This window comes from Elephas maximus, chromosome 25, assembly GCF_024166365.1.
Source record: "Elephas maximus indicus isolate mEleMax1 chromosome 25, mEleMax1 primary haplotype, whole genome shotgun sequence".
NCBI classification, from domain to species: Eukaryota; Metazoa; Chordata; class Mammalia; order Proboscidea; family Elephantidae; genus Elephas; species Elephas maximus.
Window position 1 is genome coordinate 47,729,716 of NC_064843.1, and position 25,949 is coordinate 47,755,664.

Sequence of the window (25,949 nt, forward strand, 5' to 3'; positions counted from 1 at the left end):
TTTCTTCCAAAGCACACTTGGCTGGATTTGAATCTCCAACCTTTCAGTTAGTAGCTGAGCTCTTAACTGTTTGTGCTACCCAGGGACTTTTGGCATGGATGGGCAATTTTCTCTGTTTCCAGTGGACACTGTGGAAGTTTGCTAGGCTTAACTTTCTTGCAGGTGCCCCACCAAAGTAAGCCCCAGCAGTAATATGTTCAGGGGTGGATTACCACCAAGAAAACCATGGGGCTTGGAAGAAAAGCAGAGCCAGTAAATGGGAAGTCCTCACATATGTCCTCCATGGCAGACAGCTGTGTTGGACATAGGTAACAGATATCAGTGGTCTCAGCCAGAGAAGCAGCCACAATCATTTGAGAGAGGACCATATGGCTACAGGTCAAGGGGTGAGACACTTGTCCCTTTCTCACTTTCTGTCCAACACATTGGAGGGCTAGGCCTTAAAGGAAAAATGGTGGGAGTGAGAGTCAGAGGGCAAGGGACAAAGACTTTAAGAGCCAGATCCTGGACCACCAGCCTTCCATTTCAAAGACCAAGGAGCCAGGTGGGAGCCTGCAATGGAGATGGGAGGAAGATTGGATTTAAATCGAGTTTGAAGTTGAGGCTTTCACCTGATACGAGTCATAATATTGAAATTTATAAAATCTGCCCAAGTAGAACCATTGTAAACCAAACAAAAACGAAAGCCATTGCTGTTGAGTTGATTCCAACTCATATCTTTTTAATAGTCTCCATTTTTATTTTCCTGCTCTTGCACCTAGAGGCATTCTGAAGGAGATCTTTAAAACCATCATCAGATCATGGCTGGACTCTGCTGATCATTTTCCACTTAGGTTTAAACCTAAAATCCTTCATGGTCTGGCCCCCTACTGCCTGCCTCTCTGACATCAGTTCCACCCACTCTTGCCTTGCTCTGCCACCCTAGCCTCCTGTGTGTTTCTTGAACTTGACAAGCACATTCTAATACCAGAGCTTTCGCGGTTGTCTTTCTGGAAACACTGTCCCCCAGATATTCGCATCTCTCACTGCATTCAGATCTCCATTCAAATGTCACATCCTCAGAGAGGTCATCTCTGTCCCTATGCATTATAGCAGTCTCTCATCCTGCCCTGGATAGATTTTTCCTTTCCATCACGGTTTTAGCACTATTTGATGTTATATGTTTTTGATATGCTATTATTGTCTGTCTTCTCTAAGAGTGTCTAAGTTTCACAGAGACAGTGACTTTATCTCTTGTTCACCTCAGTTTTCAGGGGAAAGAAGAGTGCCCAGCACATAAAATGTTTCAAAACTATTTGTTGAATGAATGAATATCTGAGATACCATTAAGGGAAGGAAATGGGATATTCAAAAGAATCAAGTTAAACTTAGCATTAAAAAACAAACAACAAAAATTAAAAAAAAGAAAAAACACAACAAACCTGTTGAATGTTTATACCCCACTGAGTTCAACCAAGGAGCCCTGGTGGTGCAGTGGTTAAGAGCTCGGCCGCTAACCAAAAAGTCGGCGGTTCAAATCTACCAGCAGTTCGTTGGAAACCCTATGGGGCAGTTCTACTCTGTCCTATAGGATCGCTATGAGTTGGAATTGACTTGATGGCAATAGGTTTTCTTTTTTTGTCTGAGGTGAACCAAAAAACCCAAACCAGTTACCATTAAGTTGATTTTTTGAAAGCAGATCTCCAGGTCTTTCCTCTGAGGTGCCACTGGGTTTATGTGAACCACCAACTTTTAGTTAGTAGCCCAGCAGCTTGTACCATCCTGGGATCCTCCACTGAATTAAGACTCCTTAATAAACTCAATATTAGATTGAACCTCTAATAACCACAAAAAGATTACTGTGATTGGGTTTGCCAATACGTAAAATTAAAGACAGGCTAAATCTATAAAATTTCAAGTGAACCCTGGGGCAGGGGGACTAGTTTGGTATATGTGGTATATTGAAAACAAACAAAAACAACAACAACAAAATATCACTCTATTTTGTATCTCCTCCCATCATAAAGTGAAGTTTAGTTCTTCACCTTTTAAATCTGAGCATGATCACCATGTGGCTTTCTTTGGCCAAAGGGACGTTAGCAAGCAGGTACATGAAACGCAATTTCCAGTTGGGGCTTGCCCTCCATTGCTGGTGGGAACCAGCATATGAAGGAGCCCCACAAAAACGCTAGCCATCCTAGTCATCCCGGCTGAGGCTCTAAGCGCCACGTGTGTACAGCTGCATGCATGGGCCCAGGCGAGAGCAGCAGCAGAACTGCCCAGCCTATTCTAACCCAGATTGCTGATTCACAGAGTTTTGAGCTAATGAATACTTGTTGTTTTAGGCTGAGTGGCACAAACTGTTAAGTGCTCGACTACTAGCTGAAAGGTTGGCAGTTCAAACCCACCCAGAGTTGCCTTGGAAGTAAGGCCTGGCGATCTGCTTCGGAAAGCTCATAGCCTTGAAAACCCTATGTAGTGCAGTCCTACTCTGCAACACATGGGGTTGCCATGAGTCGCAATTGGTTGGATGAAACTAACAACAATAACACACTGGATTATCTGGGTGGGCCTAATGTAATTGTACCAAAAACCAAACCTGTTGCTGTCGAGTTGATTCCGATAAGTGTCCTTAAGATTGGAAGGGAGGGGCAGAAGAGGAGCCCAGTGATGTAATGTGAAAAGGACTCAACTTGCCTTGCTGGCTTTGAAGCACAAGGGTCCACTAAAAACAACAACAACAAATTTTGGTGTGGTTTGTTACACAGCAAAGGCTAACTATTACAGTAAATTTGGGTATACCATGTGTAGCTTTTTTAAACTTCCACCCAGGTGATTGGGTGGGGCTGTGCAAGTAATTGTGGCCCACCAAGGGGATTGGTCAGTTTTTCCTTAAAAGAGAGCCAATTCCAGAGCAGAGAGAGAAGAGCCCACCACAACTCAAGGAGTGACCCAGCAGCAGGAGACCGTGCAGTGGACTGTCTGGCCAACCGAGAGAGAAAGCTGAGTGTCTTCGGGCAGAGACTGAGGGCCAGGGAGAGAGGAATGCCTGCAACCACATCTGCGCAGAGGCTATCCTGATGGACGAACTGTATCCTGAGTGTTCATGAGCCTGAATTGTAACTGTTACTTCCCTAATAAACCCCATAATTGTGAGTATGGTCATTCTGTGCGGCCATTGCAATGAACGATGGAACTCAGCAGAGAGTGCTGTGGGAGGGACAGTTGGCCTCAGAGTTTGTAAAGATGGCGGAGAGAGAAGGAATGTCTGACCTCCACCTCGTAGGAATCAGCCTTGGGCTGTTGATCTTGGTTCTCCTTCCCTCTTTTGAAGTTAGAGGAGGTCAGACACTGCCCCCACGTAGTTTTTAAAATGTGGAAAATTAAGTTCCACTGTTAAAAAACTGTCAAGATACGTAGATGACAGATTCTAGCTCATCTGTCTGTGGGTGATACTCCCAGGTTAGAGGAAGACGCACAGAAAGCCCTAGAGAACTGGGTTTGAACTTAGCTATACTACCTGTTCACTGTGTGACATTGGGAAAATTGCTTTGCCTTTCTGAACCTTAAAAACAACAACAACAACAAAAAAAAAAACCCCATTGCCGTGGAGTCAATTCTGACTCATAGGGACCCTATTGGACAGAGTAGAACTGCCTCTGAGAGTTTCCAAGAAGTGCCTAGTGGATTCAAACTGCCAACCTTTTGGTTAATAGCTGTAGCACTTAAATACTACACCAGCAGGGTTTCCTCCTGAACCTTAGTTTTCCCAAATATGAAACAGAAAACAGGCCTAAAATACTGCCTTAGCTTCTTGATACTTGAAGTCTGATCTGAAAACCAGCAACCTCAGCAAGACATGGCAGCTTGTTAGGAATGCAGAATCTCGGGCCCCCCTGCAGACCTCCTGAATCAGAATCGGCAATTTAACACGATCCCCAGGTGATTCGTGTGCACGTGAAAGTTTGAAAAGTGCTGCCTGAACACCCTGACGTCACTCAAGGTCATCACATCCTGAAGACCCTTGAAGAATGAAGAGCCACGTAACTTTTCTCTGGGGTCTGCCTTTCTTTTCCAATCTTATAGGGAAACTTTGTCTAGGAGATATTTCTTGGCTTTCTCACAGGCAGGCAGGCTTAGCTGTTGAGCAGGTTTTTTCCGAGCTCAGCTAAAATTGCAGTTTAGCGGTTTAACTGGGGAGTTTCAGTGGGTCTCCCAGTACCTTCCAGGTTAAGTATGCTCACTGGGTAAACTTTTGATGGTCACCTCCCTCTTAGTCCCGCCTGGAAATGGCCAGGATGTGCTACAGAAACCCTTCTGTATCTACAACTGCCCTTGCCCCTCGGAGCCTGGAATACAGTTTGCACGCACTTTCTCTCTCCATTCACCACACTACACGTGCCATGAAGCCCTTTCTTTCGTCCTCCTTACTAGGAGGACCTGCTCAGGCGGCTGAGCATGCCCAGTTTAGCTGCGAGCGTGGCCCCAGTCCCCAATGCGCAGGTGCCACGTCTCCGGGTTTTGGTGGCCGCCGACCGGGAGGAGGAGGCGGAGTGGCCTCTGGGGGAGGAGGGATCCCGCCCGGGAGTCCTGGAGCTGCACCTTGTGAGGGTTCTCACAAAGCAAAATGCTAGGCATAACGCAATTAGGGTTTGAGGGTGAGAGTGACTCCGAGTTACCTGGGGCCAGTTGTAGGGCGAAGAGCCGAGAATCGGCTGGAGCAGCGCTCCAGCATCTCAGGGACCAAAATCTGGGGGGTTTATGTCTCTGAGGTTGCACTTGGGGGAAGACTTTTTGGAACCACTTAATCTCTCTGTGCCTCGGTTTACTTTTCAGGAAAAAAGAGGCAATGGTAGTACTTGCTTTAGAAGATTGTTTTAAGGATTAAAGGAATAAAAAGCGTTTGGAACGGTGCCGGACGCACTGTAGTGCTTTATATGTTTATTAAACAAGATATAAACAAACACGCCTTCCCAGCCTCCCCCAGCTACCTTGGGGCACCAGTTCCGACACCCCCCCTCCACTCTGTACCCCCCCAACCCCGACTGTTGGCCCTTAGCGGACTGCCGCTCTTCCATCCAAAGGTGGGCGCCACCACCCCTCCACCTCGGACTTTGCTCCTGGCGCCAAGCTGTGCGCCCCCGACCCCCAAGGCATGGGGGAATGTGGCACCGGACAGGGACGCGCGAGTGGCCCTCCGGGAGACCCCTGGGTAGCGCACGGTGGGGCCGCTTCCCCTTACGCCCCACCCACCTTCACCCAGCGCTGCCCTGCACTCCACTCCACCGCCCAGCCCAGGGCCCGGGAGGCTGCGCCCCCGGCCCTCCGCGCCGGCCCGGCGTCCCCTCCCCGCCCTGGGCTCGCTGCAGCGGGGAGCGGGCCCGGCCCCTGCCCACCCCCAGCCCAGGCCGGGTGCGCCGCACTGGGCATGCTCCGTAGCCTGGGCAGGTTGGGGCTGCGAGGCGACAGCTCGGGCTCTGGAGCCGGGAGGCGAGGACGAGGAGGGAGACTCGGGGACTGGGGAGGAGGGAACGGCCGGGAACGAAGGGGCGGCGGGACCCGGAGCCGGGAAGACGCAGAGCCCGGCAGGCGGGCGGGCTGGCGGAGCGGGCCGGCGCTGCCCGGTGGGCTTGCCGACGAAGGAGAGCGGGGACCCCCGCCCTCGGCTGAGGTAAGAGCCGGCGCCCGGGAGGTGGCGAGGCCAGGGGGGAAAACGGTGGGGCGGGGGGGCAGGAGGCGGGACCAGAGCGCGCCGGGAAGGGGCTTGGCGGCCGGCTCCTGGGGTTTGGGGGGGGCCGGCAGCAGTAAGTGAGCTGCACCGCAAACAAGATCTCACACTCGCGCGCACACACACACAAACACACACACGCGCGCACACACACTGGGTCTCCAGGCGGCGGCCGTGTCCGCATCCCCGGCAGCAGCTCCAGGCAAAGTGACAGGTAGGAGAAGACATTTCGGGTCCTGCCGAGGATGCTCCCGCCCGCCCGGGCCCGCGGGGCTTGTTTGTTTCCCGCGGGTGCGTTCCGGACGCGCGCGCGCGCACCCGGATACCCTGCCGGGGACCCGGTGCAGGTGCCGGCTGCGAGGCGTCCAGCGCGCTCGGGAGGCAGGGGACCCCGCCGCCACGCGTCCCCTTCCCCTGTAGTCATCGCCTACTTGGTTTCTTCAGACTGTCCAGACGTTCGCCCGCTTCTGGGCTAGAAATAGCTTGGCTCGACGTGTATACGATTATTTTCGCTGGAAATAGTTGGCACCGTGGAACGCATGTAAATGTGTATGCGTGTGGATATTCTTTCCTCTTCGTGGGAAGTAATAGAAATGATTGAACATTTCCACTTAAAACAGCACCGATAGGTTTGCATTCTTTGGAGCAGTGTTCCGGCCTCCTAAAAGCATATAAATGAAAGGTAGCCTTATTTTCAAAAATTTAAAGTTGCTTTTTCATTAACTGATTAAACCGTGGCTTTATAGTACACTGCTCCTGACTGTAGACTGTGTAAACTATTATATACAAAAACCGAACCCACGACCGTCCAGTGGATTCCGGCTCATAGCAACCCTATAAGACAGAGTAGAACTGCCCCATAGGGTTTCCAAGGCTGTAAATCTTTACAGAAGCAGACTGCCACATCTTTCTCCCTAGAAGCTGATGGTGGGTTCCAAAGCTGACCTTTTGGTTAGCAGCTGAGCGCTTTAACCACTGTGCCACCAGCATGGAAATATGAAATTCTCCGATTTCAAAATGTGTGCTTGCACCTTTATCTGGAATCATAAAAATACCATGAACTAGCATTTTCTCGACAGAAATGCATACACGCGTATTTCCATAAATATGCATATATTTGAGAGAGAACCCCTGTCTTTTTTTAACTCTTGTAGTGTCAAACTGTTGTTCTGTAGCACGTATTTAAATTTAATTTTGACGAAAACATTCATGGAAAGTTGCCATTATTTACCGTAACTGTGATACACGGTGGTCTGTAAGTTATAGGCATTCTGTTTGGTTGGCAGTAATTGTCATCCAAGCCTAGACAGCTGTTTATAACAGCTTCAAATAGAACTTCCCCTTCAAAGAGAAATCAGATTCATAAAGTAAAGGAGACCAGGATAAGCCACTGCTGACTTTTGTAGTCCACAAAGAGGTTAAGACAGCAACTGAGAAATGTACTCTTCAGAATAGAAAAATGGTGTGTGTGTTTGTGTGTGTGTGTAAAACGTTAACTTTATACTTTTAGGTTTTTCAAGATTCTTGGTTTCAAAACATGTGGCTGAATGGAGAACCTCATATTTTGTACTCTTCAAACTGCAGTGGCCTAAGTTAATACAATCATATGGAGAAACAAAAGTCTAGTTCAGCAGGGGCATGTGGGTTAATCCCCTGCTACTGGGATCGTGAACTCTGGAGTGCTGTGTTTTTCATAAGACAGTCCTGCATATTTTTCAGCTCATGTGTTGATCTATTAATGTCATCTTCTTTTTGAACTGCGGAAGTTTAATAAATGATTGTCATCTTGGAGAATACTTGTCTTCATAAAAATCCACTTTTTAAATGGAAGGGTAGTTTTTACCAGCATTTTTATGTAAATAAGACTTCTGCTGCCAAAACTAGTAACCCTTTGAATGTAACATATTATATCATACCTAAAGGTAACGTGTATGTATCATGCATTTGTTACCTATTATACTTTCGACTTCATGGCACTGGGTTATACTTTCATTCAACTCTACTATTACTCGGCCATTTGAACTTAGTTTTAATTCAGCCTTGATGATATCACTCCCGAGCTGGGAATTAATTTTTTTTTTGAAAAGGCAGCTCTACAAGTAACTGTCAAAACAGAATTTCCAAGACTCTGTTTGATGACTAGGTGATCGTCTGTCTGGGTAATTCTACCTTTATTTTACAAATGCACACCCACACAGAAGAGCTTTGTTCTAAAATACTTAGTCTTTTCAAGGTTTTATTCTTTGTGTGCCTGAAAATGAGACTAATGTTAAAGTACGCATATGCCCTGAAATCTTGAGATGGTGTGTTTTTGCCTTAGGAGGGTGAAATATGGAAGTTTAAGAAATGTTAGGTGTTACCAACAAGCTTTTGCAGAAATAGACTTTTGAAATCTCTTCACCTCTTTGAAATACTTGTTCCCAGCAGAGACCTGGCCAGAGCCCGTGGTGCTGCAGTTTTGTCTTTCCCAGAACGTATCCAGCTGTCTTTAGATGAATGTATACTGCTGATTTTGGCAACATGGGACTGTTATATCTGGCAATCCTAATGAATGTGGTATTTTCCTAGGATGCGACTAAATCCAGTTTGGGGTTTGGCTTATTAGGAATTGAAATGATGACTAAGTTCTTGTCTAGTTTACGTCCCCCTTAATCCCCCGGCCAAGTATAATTGAGGTAAAATTGAATATTAGTACTGCCCCGTGGTTTTCCTCGAACCGTTAGGAATAGCGATCGCTTTGGCATGTGAATTTGTGAAAGGCTGTGCTAGAAGTGAAGTAAGCTTTGGATTTTGTGTCAGTATTTCCATCCCCAATTTTTAAGATATAGCCAGCCATCTCAAATATCAGAATTTCATGTACGATCTTTGTGGATTATTTAAAAAAAAAAAATTGTAATTAGCTGCCAAGTTTATATGAATTTTTATTTCAAACTCTTATGTTGAGAATATTTAGGTAATATGGTATTAGGAAAGGAAGGTTATACATTTCTCATGTTCTCCTCAAATGCCCTTGATACTGAACTCAAATATTTTTGGGGAAGCAAATACTATTTGGAGCTTAAAATGGTTCGGCCAGTTCTGACGAAATTATCATCACTTGCGCCCACTTGTAAGGTAAAGATGAAAGAGCATGTTTATTAGCACCGACAACCGAGGTTTATAATAATTATCACAGGGAGTCCTGGAAAATCAAGAACTTCTGTGTTTGATATGCAGAACTAGGTCAAGGACTAATGGAGACACTTATAATGATCGCAGTTGGTTATTTCTTGTCCAGACTGAAGTTTCTAAAATAGTTTACCTTTTTTTTTTTTTTATCTTGTAATAAGACTTGTAGGCCATATAAGTGTCTGTTAAAAAGACTTCACCAGTAATGGAGAAATTAACACACAGTAGCTTTTCATCTTTGATGGTCAGCGGCACCGGCCTTCTGTGGTTTTGCTGTTGATGTTCAAACGTTAACTGTATCTGTGAGCATATTCAGTGTTAACTGGTACCTGTGAGAGCACTCACTTCTTCATTCTCGGTTTTGCCCATTCCACATTTCCCTATCATATTCCAGAAATGTAATAACCCAGTGTAGGTCTTTATTCCATTCCTTAGAATCTGCCTTTCTGCTTAATAGTTTCTCTTTTGGTAAATCCTCCTCCTTTAGAGTAGAAATGCTTGCTCAAGTTGTAATTTTTTTTTTTTTTATTTTTTTACCTGTTTATGCCTTAGAATGATATAAAGCCTTTCCATGTTCAGAGGCTGTGATTCTTCAGCTAAGCAAATATAAAGATGGGTTTATTTCATGTCCAGCGAAAGTAGATTTGGGTGAGGATGCCTGACATGAGATTGAGAAGTCTGCATTATCCTTGTCAGAATTAAGCCTGTAGTCAAAAACTCACCCCAGAATCACCTTTATTCACAAGGCCCATTTCACTCAATTGCAACCTCTCAGACCTCACTTTCTAAGAGCTGCCTGGAAGCTCATGGCTTTAGATGCTTTTCATATGCCGAAGATACAACCCAAATGCACACAAGAGATGAAAGTAGTAATGCCCTACCTTTCAAATCTCAACTAGGACACCCTTATGTTCAAGAGACCGGCAGAATTTTTATTTGCCCTGTATGAACTCCATCTACTTTTTCTTTCCTTTTCTTTATGAAATCACAATAGTTGAAAGGGACATAAATCTGAAGAACGTTTCTCTCTGATTGCCTTTCTTACCTACTACTTATAAAACCTTCGATGACCTCAGGATAGTGTTATCCCCTTGACTGGCGTCTCCTTCACAGTCCTTCTCCCATGATTCCTTGGGGTGGTGAGTGTTGGGGAATTCGACCTCTAGCTGCTGAACAACCGAAAAACCGCTGGGCTTGGCACATCATTGCTGTGAGACATGTTGCCCTTCTTAAGGCAGTCTTTCCTTCCTGAATCATTAAAGGATGCATTGATTCCCTGACTGAATGAGTTGAGTAGCTTATTGCCTTAGAAACGGAGGAAAGAAGTAACCTGAAGTAATTCGTTATAAGCAGCTCATCCAGAGAGAAGAGATCACAGACCGACAGTTTTTACATTTGACACCTCCCTCTCTCCCCACAAACAGGAGTTCTTAGCCATGGGTCTACCCCATAGAGGTTGGAAGATGAAATTTGGTGGGCCCACAAATGTAGCTGGGAAATAAATTACATCTTTATTTTCACTCATTTCCAACTGACAATTATGACAGTTACTAGAACTTGGCATTTAATGCGTTGATAAAGAAGCACATGTGTTACTCTATGACAAGTGCCTTTTTTTAAGCCTATTTTTATAAGTGTATTTCAACATAAGTGGTTTCTGTTGTACTCTTATGTATTTAATTTTATGCGTTAAAAAAATTATGTTGAGAAGGGTTGATAAGCTTCATCAGACCCAGTATTAGTTCAGGCCTTACGGCTTCAAAATTCTGTAACTCTGGGGTTTTGAAATATAATCAGCGAGCCAGAGGCTATCTTCAGGATATCTCTGTGTCTCCCCTCTAGGCTTTTAAAAAGGCCTTATTAAACCCTTTAGGCCTGGGAGGAGGGAGGAACCCACTAGAAGAATTTGGCGATCTTCAGTGTTTAGGGAGAGGGGTGGAGATGGCAGTCATGGCTCCTGTTTTCCCACAGGGCCTCTGTAGGTGTACCCAGTTTCTCTGCTCTACATAATAATAATAATAATAAAAACAACCATTGCCATCAAGTTTATTCTGACTCATAATGACCCTATTATAATAACAGCAGTAATAAAACAACATACAATTATAACGTGCTTCATCATTTAATCCTTCCAACAGCCTTTTTTGGTAGGTGCTAATATTATTTCCGGAAACCCTGGTGGCATAGTGGTTAAGTGCTACAGTTGCAACCAAAGGGTTGGCAGTTTGAATCTGCCAGACGCTCCTTGGAAAGTCTATGGGGCAGTTCTACTCTGTCCTATAGGGTCGCTATGAGTCGGAATCGACTCGACAGCACTGGGTTTGGGTTTTGATAATATTATTTCCATTTTACATTTAGGGAAACTGAGGCTTGGAGAGGTTAAATTAGTCACTCCAGAGAGTTAGAGATGGGATTCAAACCCACGTAGGCTGGCACCAGAACTCCAATTTCTCACCACTGGTGGTTCGGTGCCACACTTCTCGCTTTCCATGTGGGAGACCTGGACTCAATTCCCAGCCAGTACATCTTGTGCATAGTCACCACCTGTCTGTCAGTGGAGGCTTGTGTATTGCTATGTTGCTGCCCAGGTTTCAGTGGCACTTCCAGACTAAGACTAGAAAGAAAGGCCTGGCAATCTACCCCCCCCAAAATCAGCCAATGAAATCCCTATGAATCACAAGGGTCCGATCTGCATCTGATCATGGTGATGGCACAGGACCAGACAGCTTTTCATTATGTTGTGCGTGGGGTTGCCATGAGTTGGGGGCTGACTCAATGGCAGCCGACAACAGCTTACTATGTTAAACCTACTGCTAAGGTACACGCTGTTGAAAGATTTGTTACAGTAAAAAGTTTTGTGACAGTTTTGTAAAGCGATTGGGCTGAGATAAGACAGATAAGCTTCTGGCAACTGTGCTGTCAACGTGGAATTGAAATAGGAAGTTAAGGATGAGCCAATTTGTTCTCAACTAATTTAAGTCCTTTTATTTCTGCCGAGCCCTGGTGGCGCAGTGGTTAAAAGGCTTGGCTGCTAACCAAGAAGCTGGCAGCTCGGATCCACCAGCCACTTCTTGGAAACCTTATGGGGCAGTTCTACCCTGTCCTACAGGATTGGAATCGACTGGATGGAAATGGGTGTTTTTTTGGTTCTGCGGTTGCATGGGCCAGAAATCTGAATAAGAAGTTTGCTAAGGTTTTTTTTAAATGCTACTCTAGGGTTGCCTAAAGAAATAATTTTAGTTTTTTGGAGGGCCAGTTTTTACCTGGTAAGGTTCCTCCCGGTTTTGGTCAGCATGTTGCATGCTCCAATATCTCTAAAGACCAGGTAAGTGACGTGCCTGAGTGTGGCTGTCCAGGTGTGAGACCTTAGGGAGTGGTGGGGGCTCCTGTCCCCTGGGAGCTTTGGCCCATCCACAGGGAACGGCTGCCACACTGGTCCGGCCCATTTTTACCAGGCAGGTGTGGGGCTTGGGGTTGCCAGTGCCTTGAGATTTTCAAGAGAAGCATAGGATGGAGATTTATTTTCATGCGAAATTGCCTCAGTTAAAAATATTTTGAAATAATTAAAATAAAACCCAACATGTCAGCCCATGGGGTGGCCAAACAAAACGTGTTTGTGGAATGAATTCAGCCCATGCGCTCTCTGTTTGAGATTTCTGTCAGCTGTCAGTGCTCGGAAACACTGTGTCCTGGGAAGTGGCAGGAATTCCGTCTTCGAGCCTGGCCTCCATTATTTATGCACTTTTGTTTGTTTGCTGTTAAATTTCTCAGAAAGGCTACTATGGTCATGTATTTCCAGTGCACATAGATTTCAGATGCTGACTTTCTGCCTGTTGCCCTCTCTGTCTCTCGTTTTTCTGAGAAGTTAGCAAATACACAAAGTTGAGGGAGGCAGGTTTTGGTTTTCTGTCTTATTTCATGGTGTTTCTTTAAAATAAGAAAACCTAAGTGTGGAGAAATGGATGACTTCATTTACGGGGGACATGGGAGTGCTCATGCCTTTATTACTAATTTGAACTCTAGTCAAAAAACATTCCCCCATTTCTGATAGTTGCTGTATAGCATGTTTGTCCTGGGCATATGGAATGTTGGCCTGTTTATGTTAGTGTTTCAAAGTGCGGTCTATCTAACAACCTCATTTTCCTTTGGGCTTTTAACTGAGAGATCACACTGGATCAAATGAAAGTGAAGCCCCTCTAAGGTGGCTTTCTCTCACATCTACTGATACACACCTAGTCGACAAATCACCTAAGCTTTCTCTTTGGTATATAAACAAAGGAAACCAATGATGTTGAAATATACTTACCAAACAAGCAAAAAAAAAAAAAAAAAGGCACTTGTGTTATAGTAATACAGGTTCTTCTACATCAATGCCTTAAAAGAATCAGTTGTTTTAATTTTTTGTTTTTATTGGTTTTTAAAATTACGTGACACATGAATATGCTTTAACCGAAATGATAATGTAGAATTACGGAGAACAAAATGAAAACTCCCCTTTCGTACCTATATCCATCCCCAGATATAACAAACAATTGGCAACAGTTTAAAGCACCTCTTTACACTCCTCTTTCTATGTGTCTACATATATGTACATATGTTATGTACATATACTGAAAACCAAAAATACATGGCTTTTTATTATTACATAAACTGTCATACTGTATACATTTGTTGGTGACTTGCTTTTGTCCATTTAACTGTATCTTGCAGACTTTTCCCTATCAGTAAACTAGTTATCATGTTCTTTCTAAACACTGCATACATTTCTTCCTGGTGGCGCAAAGGGTAGAGCATTTGCTGTTAACTGAAATGTCAGTGGCTTAAAAACTTTTTTTTTTGAACCTACTCAATGGCTCATTGGAAGAAAGATTACAGCCAAGATACCACCGCTGACTGCTCTGACAGGGATCACAATAGAGGACCCCGGAGAGAGCTGGAAAAAAGTGTGGAAAAATTCTAACTCTCTCTCTCTCTCTCACACACACACACACACACATACACACACAAAGGCCAAACTTACTGTTCTGCCAGAGACTGAAGAAACTCTGAAGATATGGCCCCCGGACTCCCTCCTAACTCAGTACTGAAATCACTTCTGAGGTTCACCCTTCAGCCAAAGATAAGGTAGGCTCATAAACCAAAATGAGACTAAATGGGCACACCAACCTAGGGGCAGGGACTAGAAGACAGGAGGGGACAGGGAAGCTGGTGATAGGGAGCCCAAGGTTGAGAAGGGGACACCGTTGACATCTCATGGGGTTGCCAGCCAGTGTCACAAAACAATATGTGTATTAATTGTTTAATAAGAAACTAATTTGCTCTGTAAACCTTTATCTAAAATACAAAAAACAAAAACAAAAAAAAAGATTATAGTAAAAAAAAAAACCCTATGGAGTAGTCCTGCTCTGTCCCACAGGGTTACTATGAATAGGAATCAACTTTGACAATACCTAACAACAATAGCAATTTCTGCTATTGCAAACTGATTCCTAGAAACAGAACTATTTGGTCAAAAGGGTATGCAAAATTTTAAATTTTAAGAGAGCATTGCCAGATTGCCTTTCAGAAAGGTCTCCATGGAATTTCTATCTCGTGGAACCTCAAATTATGCAGCTGAACATATTCTCTAATTGAAGCATGTCCCAAATTGTTATATTGCTTTACTAATTCAGTCAGATTTCAGTGATATACGGTCCACTAGGAAATCACGTCAGAAATAGTCTAAAAACCCCATTGACGTCGAGTTGATTCTGACTCATAGCCATCCTGTGTCCTTAAAATTCCTTGGAAATATAATATTAATCAAAAGAATTTACCAATTAAGGGAGTAATTTTAAAACTCTTTAGTGAAGTGATAGCTTGTAGAATCAGAGAATTGAAAACCTGTGTTCCGATCAGTTTGGTTAGCTGAGAAACGTTAGACCCTTCGCCGCACAGCCCTGCCTTAAGTATCTTTCTTAAATGTTTGCTCAAAGAAGTGAACTGTTGCACAGCCGATACAGACAGACCAGAGGTTGATACGGACCTGGAAACTTTATTTCATTGCTAAATATTCTGTCCAGGGGCACTTGTAGCTTTAGACTGTCAAATACTCAATTATCCAAGAGTCCGTTTTACCTTCTACCACCAGCTACGTGGGAGAAAGATGTGGCAGCCTGCTTCCTTAGAGATTTACATCCTTGGAAACCCTGTGGGATCGCTGTGAGTTGGAATTGACTCGACAGCAGTGGATTTGTTTCAGTTTGGTTTAGAGAATTAGAAGGCTCAGAGAAAACGCTCTTTTATGGAGTTTTATTGTTTAATGGCTTCCTAAAGAATCCTATCTTTAGAAATGATATACAGCCAGAGGGCTGTATGGTCTAGAAGAGGAACTACACTGTATTTTCATTTAGAGAGATTTTGGAGGGGGGGGGAATCAGAAAATCTCTGTCACTGATTCCCAACTTTTTTTCAGAAGTAACAATTTTGATAAATATCATTGTTATTGACAATATCAAATGACTTACTAATTACTCTCAGAATTTTATGACATCCCAGGAAAGACTTGGAATCATCCTAAAGTCTGTTAGTGAACTGCAATGTGGATAAATAATAGGAAAATGAAAATATTGTTTCTGTTTTCAGAGATGGAGTTCATTCTTTCATCTGTTTCTCCAGATATCCATTTTTAAGAAAAATTATGGTTAGGTTGGCAATGACATTCAGATTCTGATTGCATGCCTTCTGTATGTTTATTCCTACAGCACACTGTGAAATGTAGAAATATGGTAAGATTCACTCATGTTTGCTTGGCATTGAAATCCTACATATTCAAGAAAGTCTGTACTAGGTTTTACTCATGGAAATGTTAAATGTTATAGTATTTTACCGTTTACAAACGATTTTCTTTGATAACGTTTGTGAAAGTCACAATGGAGGGAACCACCTAACTATTGGAAAACCTGTTGCCTTCGATTCCGACTCACAGCGACCCTGTAGTCACTCTTTCAGAGCCTGTCATTCAGAGCCCTGCTCGTAAACAGATGGCTCCTGCAAACCAAGCCCTTTGAGGAGGACTTAATAAAGGGACCATCTGGAAGGTATGAGTCTCTGGGTAGCGCTAACTGTTAAGTGCTTGGCTACTAACTGAAAGGTTGGCAGTTCAAATCCACCCAGAGACACCTCGAAAGAAAGGCCTGACTATCAGCTTCCAGAAAGTCAAAGCTGTTGAAAAACCTGTGGAGCAGTGTTGACTGTGATACACATGGGGTCTCCATGAGTCGGAATCAACTCTATGGCAACTGGTTTGGTTCTTGGTTTAGAAGGTGTCAGCAATCGTAGGGAACACAACCGATGCCAGTGAAGAACACGGACCTAGCAGCAGTGGGGAGCTTATTCTTACTCCAAAGCTCCGAAGGGGCAAAGAGAGTGAGCAATGACTGGAATCAGAGGAGGGGAGCTATCCAGAGAGGGCCTTCTGACAAGAGCTTTTCCCATTGTAGAGGGGTACAATCAACCTGTAATTGTCGCTGCAGAGAATAAGTAAGTCTATCTTACTCTCCTCCTGCCTCTCAAACTCTGGATGGTGCCTTCCATTAGCTGAACTCAGACAAGCCAGAGGGCAAGGGACGGTTGATGAGGTTTGTGCAGTTCAGGCTCCTGGGAAATAGAGCAGGCAGAGAAGGGTGATGTAGGGGTCCAGGGAGGCAAATGGCTGACTCCACCTGCCCTGCCCTCTTGGAGCAGAGGTGTGCATGGGTGAGAAGTCAGGCCAGGTGGAAAGCTATGGTCTAGTTTGCTGAACAAAGCAGAGCAATCTGCAGCTACAAGGATTACATTTAAATTGAGATTGAGAATATTTTGTAATACCGCAATGGCTGGTGTCAGTAAGATTTGTGGGCTTTAGAGTAACAACTTCTTTAATTTTAGTTTCATTTGGAGTGGATTGAGTTTCCTGGGAAATGTACAGAATGGGAAACTCTATGTATTTATCTGAAGAACCAAAAGTATAGGCTATAGACATGAGAGACAGAAGGGATTCATAAAGCCTGTCAGTGTGGAGTTGGTTACCTCAGATACAATTCCTTCACTTTTAATATTTTATGAAAATATTTTATCTAAAATGTCAGGTACCTAGGGGAAGAGACTAGGAGGAAATTAATGTTGTTAACAGTAATTTTCCTTTGAAGAAGTCAATTTAACTGAACCATTAGCATCACTAAGTAGAGATGAACAAGCTGTATTTTCCCATTTGTTCAGTATGGCAGGAAGACTCCGAGATTTCAGGCTCATTTATTCGCTCAGTTTTTTTTTTTTTTTGGCACTGTTGATTGAAAAGGTGAAGATTGCTCTGTTTGGTTTGTGTACTTATCTTGAATGAGAAGCAGTGAAACTTGATTAGAATCATAAAATCATACCGTTGGAGGGAACATCAGAGTTCATCTTACCTCCAAGTTTTATGGTGTAAGAAACTAAGACCCAGGCTATTGGCAGGCTGCTTCTGTGGAAGTTCACCAAGTTGGTAACTCTAGAGAAGTTACATCACCTATCCATCCTGAAAGCATTGCACTAGATTAGTTTATTTTTTGCTAATACCCTTATGGGCTCCTGAGATCTCTGATTCCAGGAGCTTGCTTGTTCATTTCATGAGCTTCATGGGTGCCTCTTCCACCATCAGGCCTTAAAATGGTGTCTCTGGAGGTCTCTGCATTGCTTTTGACTCTTTTCACTCTACAAATGCTTCTAGTATAAGGCAACTCATTTACTTCTACTATGTTTACAGCCACCCATTCACTGATGGCTCCTGAATCTATATCCCTGATCTCTTATCTGAACTCCAGATATCTTCATTGTCTGCTACAAGTCTTGATCTTGATGTCCCATGGGTACTTTCAAATCAGTGTGTCCAAAACACACTGTGCCCACTCCAAATCTCTGCCTCATCTTGCGTTCTAAATCTTCATGAAACAAATGCTTGCAGAGTCTACCCCATTATTATCTGGCATTTCTACCCACTTCTCTCCATTCCTATAGCTGCTGCATAAATAAGTTAATGTCTTCACTATTTCTTACCTTGATTGTGTCAATAACCTTTCAGTCATTCTCCCTACTGCTCTCACTTTTTCATTCATTATCTCATCCCTTTGTTCTATTGGGTATTTAGTGAGCACCAGCAACTGTGACAGTGACCTGGTGATAGCCCTTGCCCTCAGGAGTTTATCATTTACTGGAGGAGATAGTGGAGTCCTTGAGAGGTACAGACGGCGAGGTGCTTGGCTGGAGGTTGGAGCCCACCCAGAAATGCCTTGGAAGAAAGGTCTCGTGATCTACTTCTGAAAAATCAGCCACTGAAAACTCTATGGAGCACAGTTCTACTCTGACACATATGAGGTCTCCATGAGTCAGAATCGATTTGATGGCAACTGGTTTGGTTGGGGGGAGAGAGGCAAGGAAATGGGAAACTACTTTATAAGTTTACATCTCTGCCCCTTTATTCTCCACACTCAGCTAAAGTAATTTGTACAAAACAAATCTTATTATAGCATTACCTCTAAAATACTTCAACGGCTCTCTATTGCTTTCCTGATTAAATTCTATTTACCCAACTTGCCATTAGAAGCAGTGACCTCTGGCCTGACCTCTACCATGAAGTTGTAACTCCTTCATTTGCATCACCTATACTAAACTTTATTAAAATTCCAGCAGTGTAAGGGCTGTGGCCACAATGCCTTTGCTGCTTTGCACTCAACCGCTTTCTTCAACTTACTGACTCCTATATGCCTTTATAGACCCCACACAGCTGCCGTCTTCTCAAAGCCTTCCTTGATTTCAGCTTCATCCCAGGTTAGGTTGGGGTCCCACCTTGGTTCTCCCATTGAACAGTTTGCAAATTTAGCCACAGAGCGACTTTCTTGAAGAATGGAAGAACCTAGTGTATTATAGACTAAGATAATGTCTGTTGAATGAATGAATAATGAAATGCCATCATTGCAAAGTCTACAGATTGGGTAAATTAGAAAAGTACTCTGATGAAAAAGCAAAAGAGGTGCCTGTTTAATAAACTCAAGCCATCTGCAGACTTATTCCAGAGGAAAAAAATCCCATGAATCTTTACAGTGGTTACTGAAGAGTAGCAGAATGATCAGTAATTTGAAAACTATATCCATTTGGAGCCCTGGTAGCACAGTGGTTAAGAGCTCAGCTGCTAACCAGAAGATCAGCAGTTTGAATCTACCAGCCGCCCCTTGGAAACTGTATGGGGCAGATCTACTCTGTCCTGTGGGGTCACTATGAGTCAGAAGCAACTTGACAGCATCGGGTTCAGTTTTTTTTTTTTATCCATTATTTCAAATAACAGAAATTATGATATTATATAAAGAGCCTTGGTGGTGCAGTGGTTAAGTGTTTGGCATGATCTGAAAAGCTGAGGGTTCAAACCCACTCAGCCGCTCTACAGGAGAAAGACCTGGCCATTTGCTCCCATAAAGATTACAGCCTGGAAAAGCCTATTTAAAACAAAAAACAGAGGTGGGGCCAAGATGGTGGAATAGATGCTTCTTGCGAGCCCTCTTACAACAAAGACCCGAAAAAAACAAGTGAAACGAGTATATTTATGACAAGCTAGGAGCCCTGAACATCAAAGGCAAGTTAGAAAAGGAACAGAGGGGTAGGGGGAGGAAGAGACAGTTCAGAAGCGGAGAGGAGTTACCAGACCTGAATTGCTGGGAGCCCTCAGGCACCATTCCCCAGAGCGGCTGCGGCGGGCTGGTACTAGCATTCGGCCGCAATTTCCTCAGGGAGAAGCAGCCAGCCACACAGCCTCCTCACACTTCTGGAACTAGAGACGAATGGCACTCTCAAGAAAAGCTAAGAACTTGCGTATATTTTACCACCCTCCCCCACTGGCCCCAAGCTGGCTTCAGCAGCTGTTGATTTCCCTGGGCCTGAGATAGCCCCTGTTGAGCACCTAGAGCCATCCTCCAGGCCTTGGAGAAGGAATAAATTCACAATTGAGGGAAAAGATAATTTGCCAGCTCCACCTACCTGGGGATCTCAGGAGAGAAGTGGTTCCATGCACTTTGAATACCTTTCCCCACTACATGGACCTGTGTGGGGCTATTTCAGGAGAATAGGCCCTTGTTGGCAGACTAGGGCTCTTTCAGCTGTGCAGTGGAGAGGTGTTTGATATGTGACACCACTTTGCCTATTAAACAGGGTCCTCACCTACCCACATCAGGGGCCTAAGGACTGGTGGCTCCACTCAGGTCACCCAGCCACCTGTGACATGGGTCCAGGGATAACTGGTATCTCCCAGTCCTTACAACCAAAAACATTGGGCCTGCAGAACCCACCCACCTGTACGCTCTAGGGAAGAGAGACACTGTTTTCTCAGAGACACTTGGGGGACAATTCTCAGCCCCCTGCCTTGTTCAGAGCATGACCTCCTGCTGTAACCAGATACTGCTACCTACACCAATCACCCCTGCCCCTCTAAGACTGTAGGACAGAGCCTGTACCACACGCTCGATGATCAGCTACCTGGACACCTGAGCTGAATTCATACAAGAAAAATGAATGGACTCCTAGACTGATACACTTGATAACAGTTCTAGCCATCTGGGGACAGGATGTCAGGGCTCCAAAGGCGAAAATAATCAAGCTAGCTCACTCAAGCAACCCATTTTGGCATATCAAAATAAAACAAAGCAAGAAGCTATGATACAGTAAGCAAACATAAAATAAACTAGTACAATAACTTATAGATGGCTTGGAAACAATAGTCAATATCAAGTCACATAAAGAAACATCATGATTGCCTCAACAAGCTTTCAAAACAAAGAATCAAGGGATCTTCTAGATGAAAGTGCCTTCCTGGAATTACCAGATGCAGAATACAAAAGATTAGTATACAGAACCCTTCAAGACATCAGGAAGGAAATGAGGTAATATGCAGATCAAGCCAAGGGACACACAGATAAAGCAATTGAAGAAATTAAAAGGATTATTCAGGAACATAATGAAAAATTTAATAAGCTGGAAAAATCCATAGACAGACAGCAATCAGAAATTCAGAAGATTAACAATAAAATTGTAGAAGTAGACAACTCAATAGAAAGTCAGACAAGCAGATTTGAGCAAGTGGAAGGTAGAATTTCTGAAGTTGAAGATAAATCACTTGGCACTAATGTATTTGAAGAAAAATCAGATAAAAGAATTAAAAAAAAAAACAAATGAAGAAAACTTAAGAATCATGTGGGACTCTATCAAGAGAAATAACCTATGATTGATTGGAGTAACAGAACAGGGAGGGATAACAGAAAATACAGAGAGAATCGTTGAAGATTTGTTGGCAGAAAACTTCCCTGATATCGTGAAAGATGCTCCTCAAACTCCACATAAGGTAGCCTCTCAAAGAAAGTCACCAAGACATATCGTAATCAAACTTGCCAAAACCAGAGATAAAGAGAGAATTTTAAGAGCAGCTCGGGATAAATGAAAAGTCATTTACACAGGAGAGTCAATAAGAATAAGCTCGGATGACTTGGTTGAAACCATATAGGTAAGTAGGCAATGGGATGACTTACATAAAAAATTGAAGAAAAAAATTGCCAACCAAGAATCATATATCCAGCGAAACTGTCTCTCAAATATGAAGGTGAAATAAGGACATTTCCAGGTGAACAGAAGTTTACAGAATTCGTAAAAACCAAACCAAAACTACGAGAAATACAAAACGGAGATCTTTGGTTAGAAAATAATACTATCAGGTATCGACCCAAGACTAGAACACTGGGCAGAGCAATCAGATGTCAACCCAGGCAGGGAAATCACAGAAATAAATCAAGATAAAAAAAACACTCAAAACAGGGAAAAAGTGATGTTATTACGTAAAAGAAGATAACATTAAAACAATAAAGAGGGACTAAAAAATGTAGTCATAGATCTTTCATATGGAGAGGAAGACAAGGCAATACAAAGAAATAAAAGTTGGGTTTAAATTTAGAAAAAATAGGGGTAAATAATAAGGTAACCACAAAGGAGACAAACTATCCTATACATCAAAATAAAATACAAGAAAAAAATAGAGACTCAGCAGAAACAAAATCAACAACAATGAATATGAGGAAAAGACAATATATAAAGATAATCTACTCAGCACAAAATAAGTTGGAAAAAGAAACTGTCAACAACACACAAAAAAAGACATCAAAATGATAGCACTAAATTCATACCTATCTATAATTATGCTGAACGTAAATGGACTAAATGCACCAATAAAGAGACAGAGAGAGGCAGAATGGATTAAAAAACACAATTGGTCTATATGCTGCCTACCAAAACCTTGATACCAAAACCAGGTAAAGACACCACAAAAAAGAAAATTATAGACCTATATCCCTCATGAACTTAGATGCAAAAATCCTCAATAAAATTCTACCCAATAGAATTCAACAACATATCAAAAAAATAATTCACCATGACCAAGTGGAACTCATACTAGGTATGCAAGGATGGTTCAACATTAGAAAAACAATTAATGTAATCCATCATATAAATAAAACCAAAGCCAAGAACCACATGATTTTATCAATTGATGCAGAAAAGTCATTTGGCAAAGTCCAATGCCCATTCATGATAAAAAGATAAAAACTCGCAGCAAAATAGGAATAGAAGGAAATTCCTCAACATAATAAAGGGCATTTGTACAAAGCCAACAGCCAACATCATCCTAAAGGGAGAGCCTGAAAGCATTCCCATTGAGATCGGGAACCAAACAAAGATGTCCTTCATCACCACTCTTATTCAACATTATGCTGGAGGTCCTAGCCAGAGCAATTAGGCTAGATAAAGCAATAAAGGCATCCAGATTGGCAAGGAAGAAGTAAAAGTATCTTTATTTGCAGATGATGTGATCTTATACACAGAAAATTCTAAGGAATCCTCAGGAAAACTACTGAAACTAATAGAGTTCAGCAGAGTATCGGGATACAAGATAAACATACAAAAATCAGTTGGATTCCTCTACACCGACAAGAAGCACATTGAAGAGGAAATCACCAAATCGATACCATTTACAGTAGCCCCCAAGAAGATAAAATACTTAGGAAGAAATCTTACCAGAGATGTAAAAGACTTATACAAAGAAAACTACAAAACAGTTCTGCAGGAAACCAAAGGAAACCTACATAAGTGGAAAAACATACCTTGCTTATGGATAGGAAGATTAAACATTGTGAAAATGTCTATTCTGCCAAAAGTGATCTATAGATTAATGCAATTCCCATCCAAATTCCAATGACATTTTTTAATGAGATGGAGAAAAAAATCACCAGCTTCATATGGAAAGAGGCCCCAGATAAGTAAAGCATTAATGAAAAAGAAGAACAAAGTGGGAGGCCTCATTCTACCTGATCTTAGAACCTATTATACTGCCACAGTAGTCAAAACAGCCTGGTAGTGGTACAACAACAGATACATAGACCAGTGGAACAGAATTGAGAATCCAGACATAAATCCATCCACGTATGAGCAGCTGATATTTGACAAAGGCCCCAAAACAGTTAAATGGGGAAAAGACAGTCTTTTTAACAAATGGTGCTGGCATAACTGGATATCCATCTGCAAAAAAAATGAAACAAGACCCATACCTCACACCATGCACAAAAACTAACTCAAAATGGGTCAAAGACCCAAATATAAAATCTAAAACAATAAAGATCGTGGAATTAAAAATAGGGACAACGTTAGGAACCCTAATACATGATATAAACAATATACAAAACATTACTAACAATGCAGAAGAAAAGCTAGATAACTGGGAGCTCCTAAAAATCAAACACCTGTGCTTATCCAAAGACTTCACCAAAAGAGTAAAAAGATTACCTACAGACTGGGAAAATGCTTTTAGCTATGACATTTCTGATCAGTGCCTGACCTCTAAAATCTACATGACACTGCAAAAACTCAACTACAAAAAGACAAATAACACAATTAAAAAATGGGCAAAAGATATGAACAGACACTTCACTAAAGAAGACATTCAGGTAGCTAACAGATACATGAGGAAATGCTCACGATCATTAGCCATTAGAGAAATGCAAATCAAAATGACAGTGAGATTTCATCTCACTCCAACAAGGCTGGCATTAATCCGAAAAACACAAAATAATAGATGTTGGAGAGGTTGTGGAGAGACTGGAATACTTACACACTGCTGGTGGGAATGTAAAATGGTCCAACCACTTTGGAAATCGATTTGGCACTTCCTTGAAAAGCTAGAAATAGAACTATCATACAACCCAGCAATCCCACTCCTTGGAGTATATCCTAGAGAAATAGAGCCTTTACACGAACAGATATATTCACGCCCATTTTCTTTTTTTTTTTTATGTTCATTGCAGCACTGTTTACAATAGCAAAAAGATGGAAGCAACCAAGGTGCCCATCAATGGATGAATGGATAAATAAATTATGGTATATTCACACGATGGAATACTACGCATCGATAAAGAACAGTGGTGAATCTGTGAAGCATTTCATAACATAGAGGAATCTGGAAGGCATTATGCTGATTGAAATAAATTAGCTGCAAAAGGACAAATATTGTATAAGACCACTATTATAAGAACTCGAGAAGTAGTTTAAACAGAGAAGAAAATATTCATTGATGGTTACGAGAGGGGGGATGGAGGGAGGGAGAGGGCTACTCATTAATTAGATAGTAGATGAGACCTACTTTAGGTGAAGGGAAAGACAACACACAATACGGGAGAGGTCAGCACAACTGGACTAAACCAAAAGTAAAGAAGTTTCCTGAAAAAAGTGAATGCTTTGAAGGCTTTTTTGAAGGCCAGAGTAGCAGGGGCAAGGGTTTGGGGACCATGGCTTCAGAGGACATCTAAGTCAATTGGCATAATAAAATCTATTAAGAAAACATTCTGCATCCTACGTTGGAGAGTGGTGTCTGGGGTCTTAAACGCTAGCAACTGGCCCTCTAAGATGCATCAATTGGCCTCAACCCACCTGGAGCAAAGGACAATGAAGAACACCAAGGACACAAGGTAATTATGAGTCCAAGAGACAGAAAGGGCCACATAAACCAGAGACTACATCAGCCTGAGACCCAGAAGAACTAGATGGTGCCTGGCTACAACTAATGACTGCTCTGACAGGGGAACACAACAGAGAACCTCTGAGAGCAGGAGAGCAGTAGGATGCAGACTCCAAATTCTCATGAAAAGACCAGACTTAATGGTCTGACTGAGAGTAGAAGGACCCCGGTGGTCATGGCCCCCAGACCTTCTATTAGCCTAGGACAGGAACCATTCCCAAAGCCAATTCTTCAGACAGGGATTGGACTGGACAATAAGATAGAAAAAGATGCTAGTGAAGAATGAGCTTCTTGGCTCAAGTAGACCCTTGAGACTACGTTGGCGTCTCCTATCTGGAGGGGAGATGAGAGGGCAGAAGGGGTTAGAAGCTGGTGGAATGGACATGAAAAGAGATAGTGGAGGGAAGGAGTGGGCTGCCCCATTAGGGGGAGAGCAATTAGGAGTATATAGCAAGGTGTATATAATTTTTTTTTAATAATTTTTATTGTGCTTTAAGTGAAAGTTTATAAATCAAATCAGTCTCTCACATATAAACTTATATATACCTTACTACATACTCCCATTTACTCTCTCCCTAATGAGTAAGCCTGCTCCCTCCTTCCAGTCTCTCCTTTTGTGACCATTTTGCCAGTTTCTAACCCCCTCTACCCTCCCATCTCCCCTCCAGACAGGAGATGCCAACATAGTCTCAAGTGTCCACATGGTGCAAGTAGCTCACTCCTCATCAGCATCTCTCTGCAACCCATTGTCCAGTCCAATCCATGTCTGACGAGTTGGCTTCAGAAATGGTTCCTGTCCTGGGCCAACAGAAGGCCTGGGGTCCCTGACCACCAGGGTGCTTCTAGTCTCAGTCAGACTATTAAGTCTGGTCTTTTTATGAGAATCTGGGGTCTGCATCCTACTCTTCTCCTGCTCCCTCAGGGGTTCTCTGTTGTGTTCCCTGTCAGGGCAGTCATCAGTTGTAGCTGGGCACCATCTAGTTC

General features: G+C 42.9%; 1 protein-coding gene across 5 annotated transcripts in view; it reads left to right on the forward strand.

Moving 5' to 3' along the window:
• The first annotated feature begins 5,264 nt into the window (after nucleotides 1-5,264).
• The window catches only part of PLCB4 (phospholipase C beta 4), a 446,434-nt gene continuing 425,749 nt past the window's right edge, over nucleotides 5,265-25,949 (forward strand). For 3 of the 5 annotated variants that reach the window (XM_049869961.1, XM_049869962.1, XM_049869959.1), the window contains exon 1: nucleotides 5,265-5,650. The gene's annotated coding sequence lies outside the window, so the exon portion shown is untranslated. Of the gene's footprint in view, nucleotides 5,651-5,769; nucleotides 5,922-25,949 lie in introns of those variants that run through there. The other 2 variants (XM_049869963.1, XM_049869960.1) reach the window with 1 other exon arrangement.